This window comes from Palaemon carinicauda, chromosome 19 (genome assembly GCF_036898095.1).
Source record: "Palaemon carinicauda isolate YSFRI2023 chromosome 19, ASM3689809v2, whole genome shotgun sequence".
NCBI lineage: Eukaryota > Metazoa > Arthropoda > Malacostraca > Decapoda > Palaemonidae > Palaemon > Palaemon carinicauda.
The window spans coordinates 31,673,588-31,693,587 of record NC_090743.1 but is presented as its reverse complement, the minus strand read 5'-3'; the positions used below and the strand labels follow the sequence as shown (position 1 = coordinate 31,693,587).

Below are 20,000 nucleotides of genomic sequence, written 5' to 3'. Positions count from 1 at the left end.
TCACCAGGCAGGGACGTTACCAATCATAGCGACACAGTAAGTAATCAGAACAATGGCCAAATTAATTTCAATACAGATCCTGATAAGGTAAGCTGATATCTGTAAATACCATGACTAAATACGACTATAATTCCCACTATTATAAAGTAATTAAGATTATTTCACCACTGAATGCAACAACTAAGGCAGCCTTTTCTAGTCCACTGCAGGACAAAGGCCGACTATAATTCCCACAATTATAAAGTAATTAAGATTATTCCACCACAAAATGCAATAACAACAAAGGCAGCCTTTTCTAGTACACTGCAGGACAAAGAGCTCAGACATATCCTTATTCATGTCTGGGGTTTGGCCAGTTTTCATCACCACGCTGCCTAGTGCGGATTGGTGATAGAGGCAAAATTTAGTCTAATGGCTCATGCCAAACTAACCTAATATGGGTGGCCCTGGCTATTACAGCCTTGCTGATCATGATAATATGCAAAACCTTTCACCACGATATGGTATCCACACTCAGAAAGCCAACATTAATAATTAAATAATATTGCTACATGACTAATATTTGGTAGATGTTACGCGGTTATTATCCGCAACATCGTAAAGTTCCCATAAACATCCAAATCTTGACATGAATTGTACCGAAATTTATGAACCTAACTGTACTTGAAACCTCTTGGAAACAAGGCAAGTGTAGTACTGTTTAATGAGAGAGAGAGAGAGAGAGAGAGAGAGAGAGAGAGAGAGAGAGAGAGAGAGAGAGAGAGAGAGAGAGAGAGAGAGAGTTCTACTGGTGTGTATTAGAATCAGGGAATTCATAATAAGGAAAATATGGAACCTAGAGCTAAGAATATGGATATATAGTAATGGTTGTATGTATAAAAACAAGTACACAAGAAGTTCATCACGCCCACGGGAACTTCCAACACACACAGGGACTCACTCCCCGTAGTGTAACGTCAAGTTAATTTGTTAGTCTACAAATAAACCACATATACATGGAGACGTTATTAACATTTACTCCTACAGTATGATTTCTTTATTAATATTTTCATGCAAATACAGAGTCTTATATAATTCCTTCCAGAAAATAACTAATCAAAGACACTCCGCTATTTCCTTCTGGAAAATTCCCTGATATCTTGATTCACCGAAAAAAGAGAATATCTCAATTTTAAATATTTCAAAATAAGACGAATACAAAACACTTAAAAGACATTTAAATACGTGACCACATGCGAGGCAACAATTGTCTTCATCAAGAAAACAAATGTCTTTATCAAGCAAACAATTGTCTTTGTATAGGTCTGCTTGGTTACGCGTTGCATATTTGCCCAAGGCATTTGTAAAGGCATAACAATTCTCATGGCACTCGTTAGACCCGAAGTTCTATGAACACAAGCTGTGTTAATGGAATATTATGTTTGAACTGCGTGGCCGTAAAGCTATAGTTGAGAGAGAGAGAGAGAGAGAGAGAGAGAGAGAGAGAGAGAGAGAGAGAGAGAGAGAGAGAGAGAGAGCCCTCTTGCCCTTTTCATTATAATTTTAACACGACCTTTTCCCACATCTATACCTAAATGCTTTAACATCATTCATGTAAATGATATAATACCATTCTATACATGCTCTGGTAGCCTATTGAAAACGTCCCTCACTCTCATTCCGTGCGTTGGGAGTTCGAGACCCACACACAGCCCAATAGTTCTCATTAGTATCCACTACCTTACCGTTCATGTAAGCTAAATATGGAGGGTGTAGGAGCACATAAGTTCACCTGAAGAATTATTGACAGCCATTCCCTGAACCTACGTGGTCCTAGGTTGGATGGAGAGTGGGGGGGGGGGGGGGGAATTGAGTACTGAACATATAGACGACATTAAGCAACAGATCACATTACCTCTGGCACTTATGGGTTAACCTATAATAATTTGTAAAATCTTTAAAGTTTATATACATAGGAAACCCCGAAGTAAAAGGAAATAATGGCGGAAAGCACACATACAGTATATATATATATATATATATATATATATATATATATATATATATATATATTTATATACATAAATACATACACACACATATATACATACAATATCAAGAATATTCGGTAATCATTTTCCCAGAAAAAGAGGTGGCTCCGGGAAAAACACAAGGCAATATCGTTATGAATATGGAATTCCGACAGAATGTACTCTCTGGCAAAAAAAAACTAGTTAGGTTTTTTCTTTTCTGTTTCCAAGAGAAATACAAAGAACCAGATGACAAACAGAAAGGCAGAATTAATAAGTATTTTTCATCATACTTCAAAACTTCTGAAAGTTCTGTGGCTTCCACGGACATATTAAATGTTTTCTTGTCGTACTTTTCCTAAAACGTCAAAACTTGACCGAGAAACTAAAGTGGATTTTTAGTTATACGAAAAAATTTAGTGGAAGATAATTAAATAAGATGATAATAAAAGTGAAATAAGCACCTTCATGCATTGCAATAGCTTATTACGTTTAGATCAATAAAATCAATACCAATGTTAAATGACGTAACTAGAGGAGTTCGCAGTAGAGCATAGGCCTCAGCCACGGCAGCTCATTTCTCGACCTTTTGCTTGACCTTGACCTTCGACCTTAAAATGTATTAAATGGCGTGGATTTTCATGCACTCAAATGTGAACCAAGTTTGAAGTCTCTGTGACAACGCTATCCAAACTTATAGCTGATTACGTGAATTGGACATTTTGCTTGACCGTGACCTTGACCTTCCAAAATTTAAAAATTTCCAGCTTTTTACATGTCAGTTAATCCCTGAAAGTTTCATTAATCGACGATTAAAACTGTGGTCAGGATACTGTTCACAAACACACACAAACAGGGGCGAAAACGTAACCTCCTTCCAACTTCGTTGGTTGAGGTAAATATCAATACATGGCTTCGAAAACTTTATGAAAACTTTTGATAAGTGATAGATCTCCCTTTCCATAACAAATTCATCTTACATGATATCAAAATACATAATTAATCCGTAAAATAGATTCAATAAGACTAAAACACTTATATTATTGTACAGTTGGATAGAGGAATTCCTGTTATACCTAGCTCTGAAGAAGTGCACCTAGCCACATTACTATTGCGCGTCGATTTCCTCTGATTAGCCCAGCCCACCACCTCTGCCATCTCCCCCTACACTATCTGTTGGGTAACTCCCCGCGAAGTAAGGGTGTAACAGGGTGTACTTCGGAGCAAGGTGTACCAACAACCTCTGTGTCCAATAATCGAAATAGCTACTTAACTTTTATAAGGACCTCCTCGCATTTATGGTTTTAAATTGAATTTCCTTTTATTCTTCATTATTACAAACGATATCGGCGTCAGTGACAGAAAACTCAAAATCAATCAATCAATCAACCAATGGAAACAGCTTACCTCTTCTTCTGCGTCTCCGGCGAGTTATCCTTGCTCTTCCTCCCGCGGGCCATGTTGGAGGCGGACTTCTCCTGAAGGTTGATGTTCCTCTCGAGATTGGCTATGTTTTGCTCCACATCGAGCAGCATCTGCTGGTCATCCTCCAAGCCACTCTCGAAGCCCGCTTCGTTATCAATGCTGCTGCCTCCCCCCTCCCAGAAGCCACCATAGTCCACCGCACCCCCTCCGCCTCCCCCACCTGCGAAGACTTCGCCCCCACCACCACCACTGCCGCCCCTGTCCCTTTCTCCTCCAGGAGGGGCGATGTATCTGGCCTCAAATGATATTAGGGTCTGTGGAAGAAAGGGAAAATGTCTGGTGAAAATCTATAAATATGCTTCATCTTGTTTTACATTTCCAAAAGCAAAGTATAATTTTAAAATGAAAATAAATATTAGAGAAAAAATTCACATAATATAGAAAGTCAAATAACCAACTAAGTTAATGGGTGTTTAGTTAAATGACAAACCACCTCGAACTACACGTAAAAAGTTCAAATTATATCCATGGTGCTCCCAGTATTGCATAGAGATATAGATTTAGTAAGACTTGATGAAAGTCATAAAAAAATCTACTTAGACTTGACTAAATTCTAACTCCTAGTTTTACGTCCAATTTCTTGATACAAGAAATTTCTTTGTTATAAAACTCAGATTCAGTAATCATAGTTCTTTGAATTTCTTACATCTAACAACCCTTTTCATCTAAAGAAAATTTAGATCCAAAAGTTCAAAATCTGTCCTCAGTTCTTAAAATAAGACAGCTTTGCTACAGTTCCATTAAATACATAATAATCTTCATTTACGTGTAATAAAAGTAACATCTGACGTCATTGGCATTTTAATAGATCAGGTATACATCGGTACAAGGATTTATTTGGATCAAGGAAATGCCTCAGTATCTTTTGACTTATAGACTTCACTAATAATAAAAAAAGTATACATCTGGATTCACTTCCTCCAGAGGGGAAAAGGCACTAGATGTATAAATCATACATACATATATGGCATTCGAACGTGGGACGAACAATACCCATCAATACCTTTGTTCACAATACACTTTTAAACCAATGAAGTGTACCGCACGTGTTTTATACACGCTCCTACACTGTAATGGTTTTAATGTTTTAATCTTATCACTCGCTCTTCCCTACACTATTAATAGACCATACTGTGTTATCATGCTAGCACAAGCTCTATCACGTTTGAATTTACGTGACATTCTTCCTCGGAAGTCGTAGTATATAAACTCGATGATTGTTTAATAAAGTTTAGTTGCATTCACCTCGCATCTCAGTATATATATATATATATATATATATATATATATATATATATATATATATATATATATATATATACTGTACATATACACACATATATATATACATATATATATATATATATATATATATATATATATATATATATATATATATATATATATATACATACATACATATTCTCTCTCTCTCTCTCTCTCTCTCTCTCTCTCTCTCTCTCTCTGTATATATATATATATATATATATATATATATATATATATATATATATATATATATATATATATATATATATTTATATATATATATATATATATATATATATTATATTATATATATATATATATATATATATATATATATATATATATATATATATATATATATTATATCCGAGCTCTCTCTGTCCTTCGGGTAGGGGGGAGAGAGAGAATATCTCATACCCTGGTAAGAGAGGAGGGGTGTATGCATATCTATCTAAATATTTCGCAGTCATTTTTTACGGTTCGCGTACACTAGTAACAAATAATGTCATACACATTTCTCTCCTGAAAACAAAACAAATGAACGATTTTAATATACTCTTTTTTATGGTGAATAAACAAAACCACAAATGAATTAAGTAAATTTGTAAAAAATTAAAATTATGTCAAGATCAGGTTAATTTTGATTAGATTATCGTGTCATGAATTCGTCGTATCCGGTGACGAAAAAAAAAAAAAAAAAGAAAAAAAAAGATAAGATTTAACATATGGTTAGTTGCAAGATTCTTGTACAAGAGTTGTGTTTTGTTCTTTGTCAGGAAAGCAAAGAAAATTAATAAAATTAAGTGAACATTATGAGAAAGTTAATATAGTTTACCATTTTGTCGTTAGCAATTAGAATCTCCGGTGAACATTAGCATAAGCGCACAAGAATAAAAATAAGAATTAAATAAATGTTTGTATATTTCAAAGCTGCTCTATATACAATTAAATTCAAAACAAAAATGTTCAAAGTACCATCCATTCTTTCTATACTACTAATACAAAATAAAAATCCTTTTAAGTACCATCCATAATTAACCTTTACGCAACAATTACCTTACGTCATTATAAACACACACCTTTTAGCCTTTCTCATAAGCACCAACAATATCTAAAGCCTGATGTATATTAAATAATTACCTGATCTTTTCCGCATGACCATCATCAAAGGTTATCTATTTTTAGAGCTCTTTCGAAAGCAGTGAAGTGTATAATGCTCTCCCGTTAGTATTAATTACTTTATGATAATGGAGCATTTTTAAGTGAAATTTGAGAGGATCCTAAAATAGAGCTTCGGGCCGAGGCTGAGGATCATATCCGCTTCGACAGATAAGTGCTTCACACATGACAATTGACCTTGACACCATGCTTACACCATACGCACATACACATACACACACATACAATATATATGTGAGAAATTTTGCACATATAGACTCATTTTTCTTATTCAAATAAGCCATATATTAAACTTCTCCTAATAACTGGATTCTCTCTATACCTAGGGATCAGAGATCCATGGGGGAATCAACTCAAAGATAATAGCTTCTGGTCGGCTAGGGAATCGAACCTGGGCCCGAGAAACTGAGGTAACAGTGATTAGATGGTATGTTACTGTCACTTCAGTTTCTCGGGTCATGGTTCGATTCCCCGGCCGATCAAAAGCTATTATCTTTGAGTTAATTCCCCTTTGGGTCTCTCATCCCGAGGTATAGAGAGAATGCAGATATTAGTTGTATAATATATGACTTATTGGAACACACACATATGTATACATACACACACGCACACACACACATATATATATATATATATATATATATATATATATATATATATATATGTGTGTGTGTGTGTTAATATGTATGTGTGTGTATGTATATGTGTGTGTGAATCATCATCATCATCAGCAGTATCAGTTACTAGGCCACTGCCACATGTCCTCCCACTCGCGTCCGTTTATGGCCTTTCTTTGCCAGTTCATACCAGCAAATTTTCTCAGTTCGTCAATTCATCGCCTTTAGTATATCTAGCTATCTATCTATCTATCTATCATTATACATATATATATATATATATATATATATATATATATATAAACATATATATATATATATATATATATATATATATATATATATATATACATATATATATATATACATATATTAACTATCATCTGTCAACTTATTCATTCAAGAATATGTGGCAGTTATATAACCATGACAAACTGCAATCCAATTTCAAAAAGTCTTTTATAAGATGAAGAAATTCTTCTGGAATCATCCCTTCGATATGAATAGTGTTGCAAACCGAAAAAAAGTTTTTTTTTTTCTTAAATTAAACTTTAACATTCTCGTTAAATGGAAAAGATTAGCATTAGGAAAAAGGTTGGAATTAGTAATTTCCAAAAAATTATATAGATCCAAATTCCCTTACACAATTTGGACATTTGAAAATGTGTTGTTCATTCAGAATATTTCTCTTTCTCTACTGTGATCTAAATTAAATTCTATTTATCTTAGCTTCCTCTTCCATTCAAGGAGAGGCTATCCATTCTATTAATAATATTAAAAAAACTGTAATCCTTTTTTTTTTTGGTCAGTTCTGAATGATCACGTGTTTGATGAAAAATAATAATGATAATAATAATAACAATAACAATAAGAATATTAATATTAATAATAAAAATGATAACAATAATAACAATAATAATAATAATAATAATAATAATAATAATAATAATAATAATAATAATAATATTAACAATAATTCTAACAACATTGACCAATAGCAAAACACTTATGTATAGTTAACCGAAAAGACTCAACACAGAGAGTCAGAACTCTTAAATAAAAAAAAATTTTTACCATTTGTTTTCCACTAATACGTTATAGAGTTACGTTTTAAAAAGTCTTATTTAAAATGATTCTAAAACTCCCTCAGATATATAATATATTTCAACGATATGCTCAGTTATTCTTGGAAGTAGATATCAGGCTTTTACAAATGTTGTTTTGCTTACTGTTATTGAATGATATATTGTTTTATTACAGTATTTCTGTATCTTATCTTTGTTATTTTCAGTTAGATTTGTGTTTGTATCTCTGAATGTTTGTAAGTCGAATGTTTGTATGTTGAGGACCTTCTGTACTATACATACGTAAAAACATGCATACATACATACATACATACCGGAACTCTTGGGGAAGTTGGATTTTTTTTTTTTTTTTAAATAAGTTTCTAATTGCGCTTCATCGAGGTTCGTTCCACTTCTGTTATGTGCCTATTTTCATTTGATTTTTTTTTTTTACTAATTTTCACATTTCATAAGAATTTGTATACATTTTCTATTACCTTTTCTTAATGCTATTTATATGTTCCTTATTTGTAGGCCCTGGAAGATGTGATAATGATAATCACGAAACGTTGGGATTAATAAATAGATTTTAAGAAGTACTATATTCCCTGTCCACATTGAGAAATGTAGACTACTGGCTGTCGACATCTTCAGTGATGATTATATATATATATATATATATATATATATATATATATATATATATATATATATATATATATACATACATATATATATATATATATATATATATATATATATATATATATATACACACATATATATATATATATATATATATATATATATATATATATATATATATATATATATATACATACACACATACTACATATATATGGCCACAATTTTAGTCGTACAGTAATGAAACTTGCAGGCATTAACTGCTATGTAAAAACCTGGAAATAATTAAATTTTGGAAGGTTAAGGTCAAAGGTCAAGGTCACAGTCAAATACGAAGTCTTTCGAATAGTTGCAGAAATATATGAAAGGGAGTAATTTCTCTTTAGGTTTTAACTTGAAAGTATGAACTTAATCTGACTCTGAGTTCTTATTATATCTTTGACCATCTTAAGAGGTCATAAATATTGCATTTCCAACTATCACCAAATATAATTAATTGTTGTCAATCACAAATCATTTGTTTGGCAAAGTATTCGTTAAAATTCATCCATAATTTTCTGAGCAGTTCTAACATAAAGCAAAACAGATAAAAACAATACCTCACTATCGGAGGCATGATAGCAAAACATATAAGGTTGTGGTGGCCGATGAGGTAACGTCTCTAACTGGTGATCACCAGACTGGGGTTCGAGTCCTGCTCAAACTTGTTAGTTCCTTTGGTCGCTGCAACCTCACCATCCTTGTGATGTAAGGATGGGGAGTTTGGGGGAGCCTATAGGTCTATCTGCAGAGTCATCAGCAACCATTGCCTGGCCATCCTCGGTCTTAGCTTGGGTGGAGAGGGAGCTTGGGCGCTGATCATATGTATATTATGGTCAGTCTCTAGGGCCTTGTCCTGCTTGATAGGGTAATGTCCACGTCCCTTGCCTCTTCCATTCGTGACTGGCCTTTAAATATTTTGCAGTTTGTGCCTCAGGGTAAAGCATGAATACGTAAATATATTCCAGAAGAAAACCTATGCTTTCCAGATTTTCGTTTACTCAGGGTAGAACGTAAATATGCAAATATATAATAGAAGAGATACTATGCTTTCCTTTAAAAACTGAACAACAAGAATCCATGACTGCCTCTCAACACGAACGCGAAATATCCTCTCTTCAAGAGCAAGTTGGAATTACTGCAAGCGCCCCAAGGCCACCTGGGGATCCCCCCCCAGTAAATATGCTCATAAAATATTCTCAAAGCGAAGGAAGAAGAAGAAAAGTTGCTCGCGTTTGCCTACTTCTTTCTCACCTACAACTTCCAGAAAAAATCTGGCTGTTTACCACACCAGTCTCAGACAAGGAAAAGTTTGACTTTTAGTTTTTATTCTGAAAAGAATCTAGCCTTTAGCTGTTCTTAACGTTGATTTACATATTTCTAGTTTTGCACAATTGATTTAATATGGCAACTCGCTTTCTCCTTATATAGATTATTATAAGATACCTGACTGATAAGTTTCAAGAAATAATTTTCAACTTTGAAGACAATTGCATAAAAAAAAAAAAAAAAAATGGAATTTATAACAATATTTTCAGCCACTTTTTACTAAAGATTTTCTTGATATGACTAGCTGATTTGCTGATATTTATAACAGTGTGGCACTTCACGGTAAATAATTTTTAAGACTTGATTATGTATCACTCCAATGATGTGTATAAAGCCTGTATAATAAAACTGAATGCACATAGTTCTCATATAATTATCAAGACCAAATACAGAAATATCTTAATTTTTCTGGTCTCGCAAGTGACAAAAAACTACCATTTTTATACTTCATAATTCCAAAGACCAAATTCTTCATTTCATTTACGCAATCCTTTCTACCACCTCAAGTGTCTCTTTTTTTTTTCTCACCCTTTCTATTCGTAATATTGACCAAAATTATTGCAAAATTTAATGTCCTAGTTAACATTCTCACTTCACTTCCATTGAGGTGAGATGGCTCAACTATTCATTACCTCCGCAAACGAAGTTGGAAGGAGGATATGTTTTACTCCCTGTGTTTGCTTGTGAACAGCTTACTGGCTACAATCTTAATTGTAGAGTAATGAAACGTACAAAGATTAACTGTTATGTAAAAAGCTGGATACTATTGAATTTTGGATGGTAAAGTCAAAGGTCAAGGTCACGGTCAAGCAAAATGTCCAATTCACGTAATCAGCACTAGTTTGGGCATCGTTGGCACAGAGACTTCAAACGTGGTTCATATGCGAGTGTATGAAAATCCACACCAATTAATATATGTTAAGGTCAATGGTCAAGGTCAAGGTCGAGCAAAAGGTTGAGAAATAAGCTACCGCAGAGGAGGTCTGCGCACTACTGTGTGCCCCCCCCCCCCCCCCCGGTTATATCAAAACGTTTGATTTCATGGACACTCGATCGTTTCCTTTCATTTCCTTCACTTATCTTACTACTTTCCTTGCTTCCCTTACTCTGTGATTCACTCCTATGGATTCTCAAATATACGTATTTCAATAGATGAGAGAGAGAGAGAGAGAGAGAGAGAGAGAGAGAGAGAGAGAGAGAGAGAGAGAGAGAGTTACGTGGATTTTGAATGTCTCAAAGACTTTTTGGTCCATCAGCGGAGACTTCATTACTTAGCTCTTGGGTAGAGCGATTTAGTTTAAACGTTTAAAGAGTTTTCATGATCGTATGTAACTTATTCTTAAACTCGTTTACCGTGTTACTGTTTACTACATCCGCTGGAAATCTGTTCCATGTATTTGTTATTTTGTATGTAAAGAAATTACCACAATGAGTGGTGTTGTATATTTTCAATTCGTTTGTATTCGTTAACTCTGGACTGATTTGTGCTAAGCGTGAAGAGGTTATTGTAGTCTACATTTGTTATTCCTTTAAGAATTTTGAACGCCTTGTAGATTAAATATGTTCAAACGAGAGAGAGAGAGAGAGAGAGAGAGAGAGAGAGAGAGAGAGAGAGAGAGAGAGAGAGAGATTTCTTATTTATCAAAAACTAAGTTAACCTGTAACACAGGTGTGACATTTGATAAGGTCAAATGTCATATGTCCTTGAATGACATATCTATACGGAATAATGATTGCAGCAAGCATAAAATGAAGTAAAATAGACTAATTTCTCTTGATACAATATGGACATAAATTGCAATGAACCTAACTATAAGAGATATACATATTACCTTGTAAAGATATTTATACATTTCACACTGAAACCAAACCCAAAATATAAAATATACTTTATTGATTATTCTATTAGAAAAGGGATATATCATGTAATTGTTAAAATATCAGCATGAAATTTAGAGCTATTTCTTCATAATAAATGATTCTAGGAATTGACAACAATGACTATAGACTAAACATGAATACTATTGTAATAATTCCTTTAGTCTGACGAAACTGCAAATAAGTCCACGCTTTATCTCGCTAAAATGAAGTGATTATGAACATCAAAATAACATTTTATGATTCTAAATAAACAATAATGTTTAATCAAGTTTAATGCAACATTATTCGAGAATTGAATAAATGATAATTAGATTCATCAGCTATAGAAAAATACAATTAACCAGAAGCATCTCACCTATATAACAAAGAAAAGGTGTCTGATTATATATATATATATATATATATATATATATATATATATATATATATATATATATACATATATATATACATGTATATATATACTGTGTATATATATATATATATATATACATATATATACATGTATATATATATATATATATATATACTGTGTATATATATACATATATACATGTATATATATACATATATATATATATACATATATATATATACATGTATATATATATATACACAGTATATTCTGTCACAGACAAGGGTGAGAGGGTGTACACCGACAGATACAATCGGAAACCACTCTCTCACAAATTACCGAACTAGCGGGTTGTAATTAGGAGGGGGGAGGGGTGTGAAGGGTTGAATATATACTGTGTCTGTATGCGAGTGCGTGCATATCTACCTATATATCTAGACGTCATTTTCGACGGCTAGGGTACACTAGAGATAAATATTTATTTAAAAAAGGAATATCAATGTATAAATGCTAATTCAACACTGACACCAGATATGATTGAAAATTACATTTACCCTTATCCCAAATCCAATTCTATAACCCTTATCCCAAATCAAATCCTATACATGAAAGAAAATTGGGTTCTATAATAATTACAGTTCATAATCATTAATTAAATTATGAATAAATATCATCAAAACGTAAAATCCTAATATGAATAATCCAAAGCGAGTAGGTTTCCCCCAACGAATCAAACATCATGAATTATACTAAATTTTTTCGTTAATTATTTTTTGTTATTGATAAACTGCCTCAGCTACACAGGGAAACGCAATAGAAAACTAGTGGGGCAATCAGTACAGCGCAGACCTCCACTGCGGCAGCTTATTTCTCGACCTTGACCTTGATCTTTGAACTTGGCATGTCTTAATTGGCGTGGATTTTCCTACACTCAAATATGAGCCCAGTTTGAAGTCTCTGTGATAATGATGTCCAAACTTATAGCTGATTGCGTGAATTGGACATTTTGCTTGACCGTGACCTTGACCTTGACCTTCCAAAATTAATAATTTCCAGCTTTTAACATGGCAGTTAATCCATGCAAATTTCACAACTCTACGATTAAATTTGTAGCCAGAAAGCTGTTCACAAACACACACACACACACACACACACACACACACTCAAACACACACTCACGCAAACAAATACAAACGGGCGAAAACATAATCTCCTTCCAACTTCGTTGACGGAGGTAACAAAAGACAACATTCTCTGCCATGCGTTTGATTATTTAAGCTTGGACGATATAACCTAGCACTGGGACAAGGAAACTACAAGAGAAGCAACTAACAAGAAAAATAAAATACCCTGATATTGTATTCTATCGTTAAAGAGGTTGGACAGCATGACTTAAGGGAGAGAGAAAAAAAAAAAACACCTTGCAGATAGAAGTCTTTCAGTAATGCCTACAGTGCACCACGTGAGGTGGGCACACTGAGGCACTAACCAGGTATACGGGGTATCCGCCATAGACATTTTAATTTACGGGCTGCCCAGCGGCAAGAGCCCGTGTCTTACATAAGGTAAGGCGATCTACACACACACACACGCCATAGACATTTGGTTGTTATAGTTGTTGCAAAAAGACTGAAATCCGCTGCAAAAACTTCAAATATGCAGATGACTACGAGAAACTAATTTGCTGACACGGGTACTTTTCTCGTAAATTATATATTTCTTAAAATCTTACTAATCAAATGATCATAATGGGAAAATTATAAAAATTGCATTTGTCGAATGGTACATTTGGATACAGGAATTCTTAGCCCACCTCTCTCTGAGGCATCCTATTACACCTTTACTGAGCGGCGAGTTCTTATGTGTAGCTCTGCATATCACCTCTGCCATCTCTATACTATCTGTTTGGTTATTCACAGCGCAGGTAGGGTGTGACAAGGTGCACTTCCTCAGAGCGAGGTGTGCGAGGAATTCCTGTCTCCAACTATATGTTTGATTGCCATATGACAGTATGAATTGATAAAAATATTACAATGACACTATAAATGATTAAAAATATTACAAATGACAGTAAAAATGATAAAACAATTACAACGGCAGTATAAATGATAAATTAAATTAAAATTAAAGAAATGATCTGCACTTTCGAAACTTGATGTGCCATCATGAATCTAGTCATCTCACGTGAAATTCTATGTAAAAATTATGAACACGGAAATAAAATGTACATTTTTGTTTGTTTCAAAACGATAATATTCTTAATAATCTGATATCAATGTATTTGTTATTTTGTGGTGTTGTATCTTTTCAATTCCAGTTTGTGTGTAGGAATGTATGTGTGTTTATATATATATATATATATATATATATATATATATATATATATATATATATATATATATATATATATATATATATATATATATATATATACTGTATACCAAAAGTTGAAAACGAATATTAATAATACGTAAAGATTTAACTTTTTACTATCAATATCAATTCACTTGAACCTAATTACACTACATCATATCTATGAAAATTAAAAGAGAGAGAGAGAGAGAGAGAGAGAGAGAGAGAGAGAGAGAGAGAGAGAGAGAGAGAGAGAGAGAGGGGGGGGGGTATGACTGTCTCTTATCGACAACGATCTCTTCAAATGTCAAAGCATCAGAACAGGTGTAAAAAAATTCACAATTCATCAGATATAAACACTGGGCATAACACTTTGCAAAGCCAGGTTAGGTTTGAAATACAAGGCGAATAAATGGAAGTGGATGATTAAACGCCGTGCTGACACACATACACACGTATATATACATATAAATAAATATATATACATATGTATACATACAGTATACATACATACATACATACATTATATATATATATATATATATATATATATATATATATATATATATATATATATATATATATATATATATGGGCTACTGTACATATACATACTATATATTTATATACATGTACAGTATATATATACATACATATATATATATATATATATATATATATATATATATATATATGTGTGTGTGTGTGTGTGTGTGTGTATTTGTGTGCGTGCATGCGTATGTGCTGATTGTGTATTGCAATTAGATATTCTCTTCGAATTATGAAAAATAATAATGCTTTTTCTTGCTAGAAAACCATTGGTGTAACAACATAATCATACAATTAACAACAATTTGCCAGGAACCTCTTTCAGGTATACACACACAAATAAATATGAAGGCGAAAGAGCAAATATAATAGAAAAGTTGGATTTTTTAATGGCAGAATTCTGGGAAATGAAGAAAAGAACATCATATCAGAACAGGAAGGAAGCATGGGAGAATCCATATTATTACCAATATTAAATAATGGGGATGAAACACAAACCATAATAGTAATGAATGCACAGGGTTTAGTCACGAGTAACTCTAAAAGGAAAATAGAGTTCTTAGAAGAACTAACCCAAATTGAAAAAATAGATATATTAAATATAAGTGAAACATGGTATTCCCAAGAGACTGGCAGTGATGACCAGATAAAGGGTTTCCAAACTTATAGATCAGACAGAAAAAATAGGAATCAAGGGGGAACCGCAATATATGGAAGAGACATAAATCAAGGAAAAGTATGTGAAAAATACAGCAACACAGAATGTGAATTGATTGCGGTAGAATTTGAATTTGAAAAACTAATGAATATTGTAGTTTACAGACCCCCAAACACTAAGGAGTTTGACATAATAATAGAAAAAATAGATGATATATGTAGAAACCATAAAGACTGGAATATACTCCTATCCGGAGATTTTAACTTTCCTTTCGTGGATTGGAAAGAACGGATAGAAGAAAGTGGTTGTATGTATACATATAAAAAAGATAGTAATAGTAGCGCAGAAGATAAGAGGCAATTTGAAAAGCTTCAAGATATGCTATTAGAACATAATATGCAACAAATAAACCACATTCCAACAAGAAAGGAAAATGTCCTAGATCTAGTATTTGTGAATGAGGTGAATTATGTTAAAGAAATAATAGTGTATAACACGGGAATTTCAGACCACAATGTCATAGAATTGATAGTTCATTCCAAAGCAAGTGATCACAGAATTAATAAAAGCACAAAACTTTGGGAAGGATATGGAAAATATAACTTTTACAGTAAGAATATAAAATGGTCAGAAATAAATGAAGAACTGAATAAAGAATGGAAAAATGTATTTATAAGTGATAATATACAGGTAAATACGGATATACTGTACAAAATACTGGAGAAAATTGTTGAAAAATATGTACCGAAAAAAAACAATAAACAAAAGACGTGCATACCAAGAGACAGAAGGATCTTATTTCAGAAAATTAAAAAGTGGAAGAAAAATCTTGCAAAAGAAAAAAATGTGTGGAAAATGAGGGAAATAAAATGTAAGATAGAAAATGCAGAACAAATGATTATACAGTCGAAAGAAAATGAAAAAAGGGACTTAGAAGAAAGGACACTTCAAAATATAAAAAGAAACCCCAAAGTACTTTACTCCTATGCAAAAAAGATGAATAAAAGGAGAATAGAAATAGGCCCTCTAAGAATTGAAGGACGGCTAACGAATGAAAAAAAGGAAATATGCAACATATTAGCAGAAAAATATAAGAGTGAGTTCACGCCAAGAATTGCGAATGAGAATAATGAAACAGAAATGAGAGAAGAAAATGTTGAATATCTAACGGATATAGATATTAATGAAGCAGATATTGTCACGGCTATAAACGAAATTAAAAATGGATCGGCAGCCGGACCAGATGGAGTTCCAGCGATTTTGTTAAAAAAAACTGCAAACACTATCGCGAAGCCACTTGCAATACTGCTAAGACAGAGTATAGATATGAGCGAGATATATGTTAAACATAAATTAGCTTATATAACCCCTATCTTCAAAAGTGGATCAAGACTAGAGGCAAGCAATTATAGACCTGTTAGTCTAACATCACATATTATGAAAGTGTATGAGAGGGTAATAAAAAAGAAAATAATGAACCATTTGGTCAAAAATAATTTGTTTAATATGGGTCAACACGGTTTCGTACCTGGAAAAAGTACACAGACCCAACTGCTAGCTCACTATGAAAACATATACAATAATATGATAAATGAAAAAGACACAGATGTGATCTATCTAGATTTTGCAAAAGCCTTTGACAAGGTAGACCATAACATATTGGAGAAAAAAATGAGAAAGCATAATATTGTGGGAAAGATAGGAAAATGGGTAAAAGAATTCCTGCAAAACAGAAAACAGATAGTGGTTGCAAATGACGAGAAATCAGATGAAGCCCAGGTAATATCTGGTGTGCCCCAAGGTACGGTATTAGCTGCACTGCTATTTGTTATTATGATCTCAGACATAGACTGTGATGTTGAAAACTCCGTAGTGAGAAGTTTCGCCGATGACACAAGAATAAGTAGAGAAATTACTTGTGATGAAGATAGGAACTCACTACAAAGAGATCTAAACAAAATATATGAATGGGCGGAGATAAATAGGATGGTATTTAACTCCGATAAATTCGAATCAATAAATTATGGAAACAGAGAAGGAATGGTGTATGCATACAAGGGACCTAATAATGAGACAATCACAAACAAGGAAGCAATTAAAGACCTTGGTGTAATTTTAAATAGGAATATGTTATGCAACGACCAAATAGCAACACTGTTGGCTAAATGTAAAGCAAAAATGGGAATGTTATTCAGACACTTTAAAACAAGAAAAGCTGAACACATGATTATGCTTTACAAAACTTATGTGCGTAGTACACTCGAGTACTGCAATGTGATATGGTACCCACACTACCAAAAGGATATTGCGCAAATAGAGAGTGTACAAAGGTCCTATACTGCTAGAATAGAAGAAGTTAAGGACCTTGATTACTGGGAAAGACTGCAATTTTTAAAACTATACAGTCTAGAAAGGAGAAGAGAACGCTACATGATAATACAAGCATGGAAGCAAATAGAAGGAATTGCTGAAAACATCATGGAGCTTAAAGTATCAGAAAGAGCAAGCAGAGGTAGATTAATAGTGCCAAAAAGCATTCCAGGTAAACTGAGAAAGGCGCACAGGACATTAATCCCCTACGCACCAGCATCGATAATGCAGCGACTATTTAATGTGCTGCCAGCTCATCTAAGAAACATATCAGGAGTGAGCGTAGATGAGTTTAAAAATAAGCTCGATAAATACCTAAGATGCATCCCAGACCATCCAAGACTGGAAGATGCAAAATACACCGGAAGATGTATTAGCAACTCTCTGGTGGATATACGAGGTGCCTCACACTGAGGGACCTGGGGGAACCCAAACAAAAAATAAGGCAATAAGGTAAGGCAGCTGTCATACATCAAAGAGTCTTCAAGCTTCTGCTGCTTCAACTACGAACCAATTGGAAAAAACAATGTTTGGCTGATAATAATCCTCTTTGGTCGTTGCAACCTCACCATCCTTGTGAGCTAAGGATTGGGGGGGGGGAGTCTATACGTCTACCTGGTGAGTCATCAGCAGCCATTGCCTGGCCCTCCTTGGCCCTAGCTTGGATGGAGAGGGGGTTTGAGCGCTGATCATATGTATGTATGGTCAGTCTCTAGGGCATTGTCCTGCTTGATAGGACAGTCACTATCCCTTGCTTCTACCATTCATGAGCGGCCTTTAAGCGTTAAATCTTTATGGATTGGATTCGATTTATTGATTTTAACTATTTGGACCGGTGCTGGGGCTGGGGTGCCATTCAGCGCAGGGTCACCAAAACAAACCAAGAAAGAACCTCTGAGAGATATTGAACGTAGAGAGAAATATATTTAACACTCCTGGAGATAAACACGGCCTACTCGGATGGCCAATTGCAGACATATCCACCTCCCCGAAAAACCAATACCGAGGCTTAGATAACGAAGGCTGACAAAAAATCTCCCCGGAAAAATTCACAGGTGCAAAATGGGTAAAAGATTTGCCTCAAGGTGAGACGCAAATCCTTTTTTTTTTCCCTTCTTCCTTTTACGAATTCCGAACATTTTCATTTTACGTGCAAAGAAGAATCTTTCAAACAATCTGATTCTCCTTTTGCAAATGTGCATTTTATTATCAATCTCTTAAACTGATGTCAGTTAAAAATAATAGCTGTTAAGCGCTTTCTACTTTAAAATAATTTTAGCCAAGCTTTCATACAGTTTAAATTTTTTCACTTCATAATCATTATCATCATCTCCTCCTACGCCTATTGACGCAAAGGGCCTCGGTTAGATTTCGCCAGTCGACTCTATCTTGAGCTTTTAAATTAATATTCTTCCATTCATCATCATCTACTTCACGCTTCATAGTCCTCAGCCATGTAGATCTGGGTCTTCCAACTCTTATAGTGCCTTGTGGAGCTCAGTTTAAAGTTTGGTGAATTAATCTCTCTTGGGGAGTGCGAAGAACATGCTCAAACCATCTCTATCTACCCCTAACCATGATCTCATCCACATGTGGCACTCGAGTAGTCTCTCTTATAGTTTCATTTCTAATCCTGCTCTGCCATTCATCTCCCAATATTCTTCTGAGGGATTTGTTCTCAAATCTACTAAATCTGTAGGATATTGTCTCATTGTTATACCACGATTCATGTTTTCTTTCTTCTTTATTACTTACATTACAAAATCAATAACAATTACTATATTGCAGCAATAAAAGTCAACTCGATGGATATTGCCAAAAAATAGGACAGTAATAGGTTTTATTCATTTGCTGAATCGTAGTAGTCAGTTAGTCTCTCTCTCTCTCTCTCTCTCTCTCTCTCTCTCTCTCTCTCTCTCTCTCTCTCTGAGTGTGTGCGGGTTGCAGCGACATGAAAGGATTTCTGCAAATTTGCTCATATCTCACGTTCAAAGTCAGAAGAAGATAAACAATAACAGTATAACTCACACTGAGCGCCAAGTGGAATAATAATAATAATAATAATAATAATAATAATAATAATAATAATAATAATAATAATAATAATAATAATAATAGCACCTTCTTGTATCGTTTGAATAAATATTAATAATTTATATATATATATATATATATATATATATATATATATATATATAT

The 20,000-nt window shown here is 33.6% G+C and overlaps 1 pseudogene; it reads right to left on the bottom strand.

Moving 5' to 3' along the window:
* Positions 1–20,000, bottom strand: part of LOC137658939 (chaperone protein DnaJ-like) — a 155,477-nt pseudogene that overhangs the window by 62,270 nt on the left and 73,207 nt on the right.